This window comes from Marmota marmota, unplaced genomic scaffold, assembly GCF_001458135.2.
Source record: "Marmota marmota marmota unplaced genomic scaffold, marMar, whole genome shotgun sequence".
Lineage (NCBI taxonomy): Eukaryota > Metazoa > Chordata > Mammalia > Rodentia > Sciuridae > Marmota > Marmota marmota.
The window spans coordinates 6,194,992-6,204,913 of record NW_025999943.1 but is presented as its reverse complement, the minus strand read 5'-3'; the positions used below and the strand labels follow the sequence as shown (position 1 = coordinate 6,204,913).

Sequence of the window (9,922 nt, the reverse complement as noted above, 5' to 3'; positions counted from 1 at the left end):
TTTTTTTTTTTTTTTTTTTTTTTTTTGGTACATGGCATTGAACTCAGGGCACTCGACCACTGAGCCACATTCCCAGCCATATTTTGTATTTTATTTAGAGACAGGGTCTCACTGAATTGCTTAGTGCCTCACTTTTGCTGAGGCTGGCTTTGAACTCTTGATACTTCTGTCTCGGCCTCCCAGCCACTGGGATTACAGGCGTGCTCCACCGTGCTGGCCTAGAGAGGTTTCACTTTTAAGAAGGGTTTCAAATGGTTCCCTATTTTGTTATAACTCTCCTTCCAAGACTACTTGACTCTTGACTAATTCAAGAGAAGCCCTGTTTAATAAATGGGTTCAAGAAAATTCAGGTGGTCAAAGTTCTTGGAGGATTGTATTTGGTTTGGAGCTAATGGGAGTACATGAAACATTGAGAGGCCAAGGGCTGGACACATGATATCATAAGCAGAATAATTGAAAGCACAGAGGATATTTCTTCTGGAGAAAAAAAAAAAGGAAGCCAAAGGTATATGACAGCATCACTAAGTAAGGGTCATAGGAAATAATAATTGCCGGTTACATTTCATTATCATGTCCCAACACTCTTCTTATCAGGGTTATCTAATTTAATAGTCACAACAGCATTATGAGGTAGAAAAAATTTTCTCAACCCTACCTTGAAGATGAGAGGAGAGAATTGAAACACGGAATAGATAATAGCTCACGCTCTCTTAAATAAACAGTAGTTACAAACCTGGATTTTCTTTCAGAAAAGCTTTTTCCCCCCCCTCAAAATATAGGACTACAACATACACTTATAAAAGCTGCACAGGTCACAAGCATACACCTGAGGATTATTATACTCTGAATGAATATAGAACCACAGTCCCTCTAGAAATGAACCTGTTGCTACTGAACTGCTACATGCACCCAAAGAATTCAATAAGCAGAGCAACGAGGTCTCCTAACGCATGTAGTTGTAGCCAGCTAATGAGGTTATCATTTAATGAATGAATTCTATATCACATAGGCCTTTTTTACCTTTTTCATTCTTGATGAAAATCAGAATCATTTAAGCAAAAAATTTTACTAAAATTTGGTATTGAGTATTTGGAGCTAGCAATTCAGGAGATAAAATGACCAGGCTCTTGCTTTATCTCTAACTTTAAAGGAAAACAAAATCCAGTTATGTATTTCCTTCAGTAGTCTACTAAGTTATCCTCTCCTTTTGTGCCCTTGTATCACTAGTAGTCTTAAAAGTAGTTCCTGCTACTGTTGCATTTCTATGAAGACTAAGGAAAGAACCAAATACCCAGAGGGCTTGCAAAATTGTTACAAAGAATTTCTTTCTTGCTGATGCTTTGTTTTTACACCCATGGTTCAGAATCCTGATGTGATGGAATACATAGTGATCTTGGACAAAATACCAAATTTACCTGAAAAGCAAGCAGGATCTTGGTATACCATGGTGCTCTGGGAAGAGATTGGCTGTCGTTAAACTGTGACTCAAATGCTAAAACTACCCACTTTTCCCTGGGGAGACCTATTAATATCAGATCTCTTACATAGTTAGAACATATTTAATTAATTTGGCTTTTTTTTTTAAACTAGTACTAGTACACACTAATAGAGTACTTACTACGTGTTGAGCACTATATATATATATATATATATATATATATAATATATTTATACTAATTTAATTATCAAAACAACCCATGAGGTAAGTACAATTATTTTTTCCTTTTTTTTACAAATAATTGAGATATAGAGAAGTTAAATAACTTGAAAACATCCCATACATTACAGGCTACTAAATGGATGACCTAGACCTAAATAGATATAAATGTATCATAGAACATAGTTTAAAAATTGCAAATATTCTAGAATAAAATAAAATAAGAATGTTCTTGCTAGACTTTTATTTCTTTACAGAGTTCCCTTCACTGCAGGTAACTGAAAGGGTTAGAGTTAAAAATTAGCTCTTTTTACAGGGTGCCATGGCACACACCTATAATCCTAGGGATTCCAGGGGCTGAGGCAGGAGAATTGCAAGTTTAAAGTCAGCCTCAGAAACTTAGCAAGACCCTGCCTCAAAATAAAAACATTTAAAAAAGAACTGGAGGATATAGCTCAGTGGTAAAGCATCCCTTTAGTACTGGTTCAATCCCCAGTACTATAAAAAAAAGTTGCACAGTTTTTAGTCTTCTCCAGATAGTATGGATTTGTCTCTTAACTTATGATCATAATATTGAAAATGCCCCATAAAATGTTAGGAATTTAATGCATTCTATTCCCCTCCCTTATTTTTTTTTCCCTCCTTCAAAATTGTATCAATTACATTATTTTTAGATGCGTGTGTGTGTGTTGCTGGGGATTTAAACCAGGGCCTTACACATGCCCGGTAAATGCTCTACCACTGAGCTACACTCCCAGACCTAGTTTTATTTTTTTTTAACTTGACTTAAAATAATGTACTTGAACCTGTTTTTGTTCCACCTAATAACATTTCGTTTGATTTTTCACTTTCAGAATAACATGTTAATGCCTTTCCGTTTCCCTGTCACATCTTTATTTCAGGCATCTGCTAGGTATAATTTTATTTTTTATTGTTAGGATTTTAAAAAAATTCATTATAATGTCTAAACTATAAAGTCTTCATTGATAGGTTGATTTTAAAATTGAAAAATACTATGAAGTGTTCACAATGTAGTATACTTTAAGTCGTTTCTAGATTCCTTTAACAGCCAATACAGTGTACATGATACATAAGGAGTTGTTTCACTGGATTGTTTAGGAAATAAATGACAAGAAAAAAATGTCTGCATGTGCTCAGTTACAGGCATATTTAAAAAATACTTCTGGCTGGGCATGGTGGCACATGCCTGTAATCCAGAGGCTTGGGAGGCTGAGGCAGGAAGATGTTTCAAAGATGCTGAATTCAAAGCCAGCCTCAGCAATTTAGGGAGGCCCTAAGCAATTCAGCGAGACCCTGTTTTTAAATCAAATATTTAAAAGGGCTGGGGATAAAGAAAAAAAAAAACACAAAACTTCCATTCAAGGTGGGTTGAATCTGTATATGCAAATCCCATAGGTATGGAGGGCCCGTGGAAATAATTCCACAGCACTAAACAAAAATCAAAGTCAGAAGGATTTTTTTTATATTTCATGCCATCAACTGCCCAAAATTATTTCTCATTTTGATATACTTCATGTAACACATTTTTATTGAGCATTTTTTCCTCTGAAGTCTTCATTTATCTTTTTTTATGTTTACTGAAGCAAGAAACACATTTATATCATGCTACTAAGAAGTTTCAACTTCTAAATTTTGCCATGTGTCTTGAAGTTCTTTTAGACATTCAGGTTTCTTGGAATTCTAACTTCCTGTTCTAATTGGATCTGACTCATTTCTGGACCTGCCATTGGATTGTATTTATCTTCGTTACACTGCTGGATTGAGTCCCTGATGACTTGAATCACATTTTGTTTTGTTGTTGTTGTTTTTGGCGGTGTCTCTTGGAAACATGTTTCTGGAGAATATATTCAGGAAATTTTTTTTTTCCAGATAGTTTGCATAGAATGGCTTCTGAAGCCATGTACATTAGGGAATATATTTATTGAGGTTGTGTTTTGTGGTTGCCTCACAGTGAGCAAGATCAATTCTCCATCCAAAAGTGGTTAAAATATTGACACTGATGACTCCATGCATTCCCTAAGACTGTGTAAAAATGTCCATTCTCACATAATGAGGCTTTTGGAAGCTAGCAAGGCAGGCATCCATGCCAATCAGAAGTGACTTGGGTGAAAAGAGGGACAAGTGACTCTGGCTTTATTTGACTAGGAAGAGAGGCCAGAATGAGGGTTTGAACTTTGCCCTTGTACCTATTGAGGGAGATCATAGTCCTTATCACTTTGTCTAGGTGTGAGGCAGGTGGCGAAGGGATGGAAACTGCAAATGTGAGACACCAAGATCGGAGTCAATGGCTCTTTGGCGGAATGTACAACTGCACATCGAGAATCATTTGCCTATAGAACTTTAAGTACATTGCTAAATTTTCTAATAGCATCTTTTGTTAAGGATGAAATTTTCTTTGTTGATAAAATTCTTATAGTTTCTCCTTGGAAACTTATGAGTTCTATCGAGTGTACTTAAGAGCTCTAAAACTTCTTCTTTTTTTTTTAACCAGGGACATTCAATCTCTGAGCACAACCCAAGCCCTTTTTTTTGTATTTTATTTAGAAATAGGATATCTCATGGAGTAGCTTAGGGACTTGCTAAGCTGTGAGGCTGGCTCTGAACTCACAATCCTCCTGCCTTAGCCTCCTAAACCATTGGGATTACAGAAGAAGAGTGCCCCATCCCAACTCTAAAACTCCTTTCTGGTGTAGCAAAGAATAGATACTTTTTTTCCATTCAATTTGCTCCTTTAAACTTGACAACTTTTGCTTTTTATGTTCAGAGAGAAAAACATTCTGTCAATTTCTTTGATTATGTTCTTCCATTCAATTCTTCTTTTCTCTCTGGAAATACTGTTGGACCAGATTTCATGCCCCAGGGTTTATCTGTCATTTATGTGAACTTTGCTCTTACATATCTCTGCCTTTTGTTCTATAATGAGAGAAATTGACTTCACTCTACCTTTTAGCTCTTCTATTATATTTTTAAATTTGCCAGTCTTAAGAATTCTTTCAAGTTCTCTGGTTGTTCCTTTCTCATAGTACGCTGTTCTTTTTTATGGATGAAGTATCTTACAAATCTCTTTAAGGATATTTTAATCAGTTGTGTATTTGGTCATGAGTAATAGAAAATCCAATTATAGTAGCTTAATAAATGTTTTTATAGTCTCCTATAGCAAGTATTTGGGGACAAGCATATTCAAGTTGGTTTTGTAAGGAAGGTCACTCCTTTTTTGATCCATATTCATGCTTCATTTCTTCATGCTTATCTTTTATAGTAATAAAAGAACCATTGTACCATTAGGTTTTGTATGAGGCTCCAAATAGGAAGAGATAAAGGCAAAAGTGTATCCTTTCCATATTTGATATTTGTATATTTTAGAAAACTTTCCTGAAAGCCATATCCAGTAATTTTTCCTTATATATCCTTACACAGAACTGATCACATGGCTAACTCGATTAGTGTTTGGAAGGTTTCTGGAAGAGTTGTGAATGGAAATGAGTCAACTAATCAACAATATCTACTGGAGTTATAATGTTTTAATGAATGTTTCCTTCTGTTCTTTGTATTATCTCTTTTATCTATTTACTATTTACCATTTCTCAAATAACTAGCCATATCTGGTACTTTTGTAACAAAGAACTAGATTGATAAATTTATGACTATTCTTTTTTATCTTAAACTTTTTTTATTTTTCTGTCTTTAACATTTGTGAAAGTAACATTATGATAACATTCTTGTTATCTATTTAGGCATTTGTTAGTTTAAAAATGTTGCTATTTTACTTTATTATCTTAGACAGAGGGGCTCAATAGGCATACTTCCCTCAGTCATATAGGAAAATTCCTGATTTCCTTACCAAAGGTAGCTTCTTTACTCCTTTAACTAGATGGACAATTGTTCAGTCCTCTTTATAGTCTTTTATACCATTTACACTTTCCACTCTTCACTATGAATATATGAACTTGGTTCTTATTTGCTCCTGGATCTTTGCCAAAAAACTTGAATTGAAACAGAAAAACTCATTTTCCAAGGTTTGCAAAAAGTTTACCTCAGATTATTTTCATTATTTTTCTTTCTTCATGGGGTTCTGGGAAGATTCTGCTCTGGATTTTTGGAGTGGAGGAAACAGGAGGAGGGAGAGAGAAAAGATTATGAAATGGTGCCAATAGGATAATAAAGGCAGTCAGAGTGTTCTTTCTTTTTTTAACTTCTGAGTGGTTTTACCTTTTTAAAATTTGTTCTTTTTAGTTCTATATGATGGTAGAATGTATTTTGACATATCGTATATACATGGAGTATAACTTTCCATTTCTGTGGATGTACATGGTGTGGAGTTACAATGGTCATGTATTCATACATGAACATAGGAAAGTTATGCCCAATTCATTCTACTCTCTTTCACATTTCCATCCTCCCTGTCTTCCTCCCACTCCCCCCCATAACCAAGCCAGTAAACTACTCCCTGGCCTATTGTTAGTCAGCATCTGCATATCAGAGAGATACAGGATTAGTTTATTTGATTAAGCATGATAGTCTCCACTTCCACCCATTCACCAGCAAATTTCATAATTTTATTCTTCTTTATGGCTGAGTAATATTCCATTGGTTATATGTACCATATTTTCTTTACCTATTCATCTGTTGAAGGGCACTAGGTTGGTTCCATAGTTTAGATATTCCAAATTTAGCTGTTATAAACATTGATGTGGTTGCATCACTGTAGTATGCTGATTTTAAAAATTTTATTTGTTGTAAAAAGTTATACATGAGAGCAGAATGCATTTTGATTCATTGTACACAAAAAGGAGCACACACTTTTATTCCTTCATATGATTGTACATGATGTAGAGTCACACCATATGTGCAATAACACATGTCCACTGATTTTAAGTCCTTTGGGTATAGATCAAGGAGCAGAATAACTGGGTCAAATGGTGGTTCCATTCCAAGTTTTCTGAGGAATCTCCATAGTGCTTTCCAGAGTGGTTGCACTAATTTGCAGTCCCACCAGCAATGTATGAGTGTAACTTTTCCCCACATCCTCGCCAATATTTATTGTTGTTTGTATTCTTGATCACGGCCATTCTGACCAAGGGGAGATGAAATCTGAGAGTAGTTTTGATTTGCATTTCTCTAATTACTAAAGATGTTGAACATTTTTTTCATGATCGATTATATTTATTTTTCTGTGAAGTGTCTGGAGCTCTCCCTTCACTTTTTATTTACTTATCCTGGGGCATGGAATCTCTCTCCATTGATGGCCACATGCCCAGGTCCTTCTGATGCTTCATCTTCTCTAATGTGGCCCTTCTCCCTTGTTCCAATCTCACCCCCAGAAATACAATAACTTCATTTTCCTGAACCATATTTCAGAATCTCTTTGAGCAGTGATACTTGGGGTGGAGTTAGGAGTAAAGATAGCTAACTTAACCTCTATTCCTCACCTTTCTCTGGTGAGAGATTGCCTAATCAACAGCCCTTTGCCTAAATCAATGATGGTATTTAAATTTTTAAACACAAGACTACATGTGTGCATGGTGTCAAGGCAATTGTGAACCAAATTCTGTATAATAGTTTGTTGCACCAATTTATATAAACATGCAAAAGATTCAACACCTATTAACACCTAAAGATTAAGACACATCTTAAAAGTTGGACCTGACCAGGAAAGACTGTGATGAGCCAACAGTGAAAATCCCATCAACTAGAAGGCAGCACTAGCATCAGGTACGACTACTGCCTAAACACCTTTCAAACTGCGTGTCTTAAAACAACAATCATCGACTTGCTCATGACCCTGCAGAGTGGGCAGGCTGGGCAGGAATGGTCTGTCTCTTTGTGCTGTCAGCTCAGGATCCTCCATTCAGTGGACCCTCACCTGAGAGTACAGGAAGATCCAGGGTGGCATCATGTTCCTCTGCGACACTTCAGCTGGGAGGGTGGGAATGTCCAGTCACCCACTGGACCTCTCCCCGCCCCCACCCCTGGCTCTGCCTTCTTTCTCCCTCTCCACAGTCTTTCCAGGAGGTGGCTGAGCCTCTTTATATGAGTTCTGATGTGAAAGCTGTCCTGAAGGCTGAGGCCAGCCCTGTTACCGCTTCATTTCTGTGGCATCCCCACAGGTCAGAACTCAGAAGAGCAGCCCAATCCTGGGAAGGGTGAATAGGCTCCAGTTCTTGTTGAGAGGAGCAACTGAAAAGTGTGGCCACGTTTAATCCACAATTATGTTTCTGCAGTAAAGTTGGACAGTCACTCCAAACCAGAGAGAGGAAGTTCAGAGGGGGACCGAGGATGATCTGAAGACAATTGTGCTATTATTGTTGATGGAATTGGTTTTACTTTTTCAGACTTCCAACTAAGTTCTGGAGAGGAAGGCACAGTGGTCCAGACTTGGAGAGGATGGCTGCTGGGCTTCAGACCTCACCCGGATTCCTCTCTCTCTCTCTCTCTCTCTCTCTCTCTCTCCAATAAAAAAAAAAAAATTTGCAACCTCAATTTTATTATACAATTTGTGAAAAAAAAAGGAATAAATTTCTCCTGGGCAAAAGGACAAAGAGGAGGGCAGAGAGACCTGTCCCAGGGACAGTCTGTATGGTGTGCTCCACAGGTGGGGGCAGAGAAGGCTCCTGGTGGATGTAGATGCGCTGCTGCCTGCAATCTCTGCAGAGAAGCCTGAGCCACTCAGCACACCTCACTCCCCACCACAATGTCGGTCTCCACAGGCTCGGGTCTTCGGGCTGTCCATCAGTTCTGTCTGTCTGGGCTGGGCATTTCCATAGGTGCCACTCTGTTTCTGGACACTGTCCAACAGAAGCAGGGTATGCAGCACAGTTGTCACATGCATTTGACGATCTTCCTCCTCAGCCTCTTCTAACCCCTGCTGTTGTAGAGGGATTGCCCTGTGGAGGTACCTTGGGAGGATGAGCTGGGGGCACAGGGTCATGCTGGGAGGTAGGCAAGGAGGGGGAATGTCCATGTGGAGAGGGAGGGCAGGCACACTGGCACTTGCAGCACCCTCTGCTGGGACTGCTTGGCCTCCTCAGGGGGCTGCTGCTCACAGGGCCAGGGAAGGGCAGGCTCACTGGACACTTCTTGGGGAGGACTCTGGGAGGACCCACAGGGCCCACCCCTGGGTTCTCTGGTGTTTGAGGATGAGGTAGGTGGCCATCGCATTGTCAAATCTTCAACTGGCCAAGGACACCCAGGTATTATAGGGGTGGTGACCCATGTTGATCATGACTTTCATGAATGAAGGATATGGGGGTTTGGGGAGTGCCTCAGGAAAAGGACTGGGCAAAGCAGCTCCTTTGCCCTGGCTCAGCCATGGGTGCCCCATTACCTGCTCTATGGTGGGCCTCTGCAAGTGGTCCACCATCAAGATCTCATTGATGAGTCTCTGTGCTCCCTCAGACACATGTGAGGGAATGTCATAGTTTCCCTGTGTGATGACCTTCTTCAGCTGCTCTCTGCTGGCTGCCCTAAATGGGCATCTCCCTGTGAGCATAAAGTAGAGAATGATGCCCAGGCTCCTGACTTCTGCTGGGGGACCCTCGTATTCCTCCCCCTGGGTGAATTCAGGGTCAAAGGATAGGCAAGTGCCCCAGATCCTCTTCAGCTTCTCTCCAGCTGTGAATCTGGTGCTCAGCCCAAAGTCGATGAGTTCAACATTGCCACTGTCATCCACCATGATATTCTGAGGCTTTAGGTCAAGGTGCATGATACCCTGCTTGTGGCAGTACTGCATGGCGTGCATGAGCTGCCTGAACAGTTTGTGGGCCTCGTCCTCCTGAATGCCATCAGATGGGATGAAGTCCCATAGCCATCCCCCACCTGCATGTTCCATGATCATGTAGAAATAGTCAAAGGTCTCAATGACCTGGAAGAGCTGGATCTCGTTTGGATGGTCCAAGGCAGTCATCATATAGGATTCAGAGAACAAGGGGAATATGGAGGCTACTTTTACCAAAACCTTCACTGCAACCTCTGTCCCAGTGAGCAGGTGGCAGGCAAGTTTCAACTGGGAGAAGCCGCCTTTTCCAATGTCCTACAGGACCATATAATGGTCTGTGAAGGATGGCTCTCAACATGAACCCCGCCCCTGCAGCAATGCACTGCTCTGACTACTCTCACTGCTCATCCTAAACCAGAACAAGGATGCTAGCTTAAAAATAAATAATAAACCAAACCAAAACAAAACAACAACAAAAAAAAAAAAAAAAAAAAAAACAAAAAAAAAAAAAAAAAAAAAAAAAAAAAAAA

General features: G+C 39.3%; 1 long non-coding RNA gene across 1 annotated transcript in view; it reads left to right on the top strand.

Annotated features, from left to right (window-relative positions):
• LOC125616343 overlaps nucleotides 1-8,112 on the top strand; it is an 87,139-nt gene extending 79,027 nt beyond the window's left edge. Inside the window, exon 2 of the long non-coding RNA XR_007346964.1 lies at nucleotides 8,011-8,112. This is a non-coding gene — a long non-coding RNA (uncharacterized LOC125616343). The remainder of the gene's footprint in view (nucleotides 1-8,010) is intronic.
• Nucleotides 8,113-9,922: the final 1,810 nt, after the last annotated feature.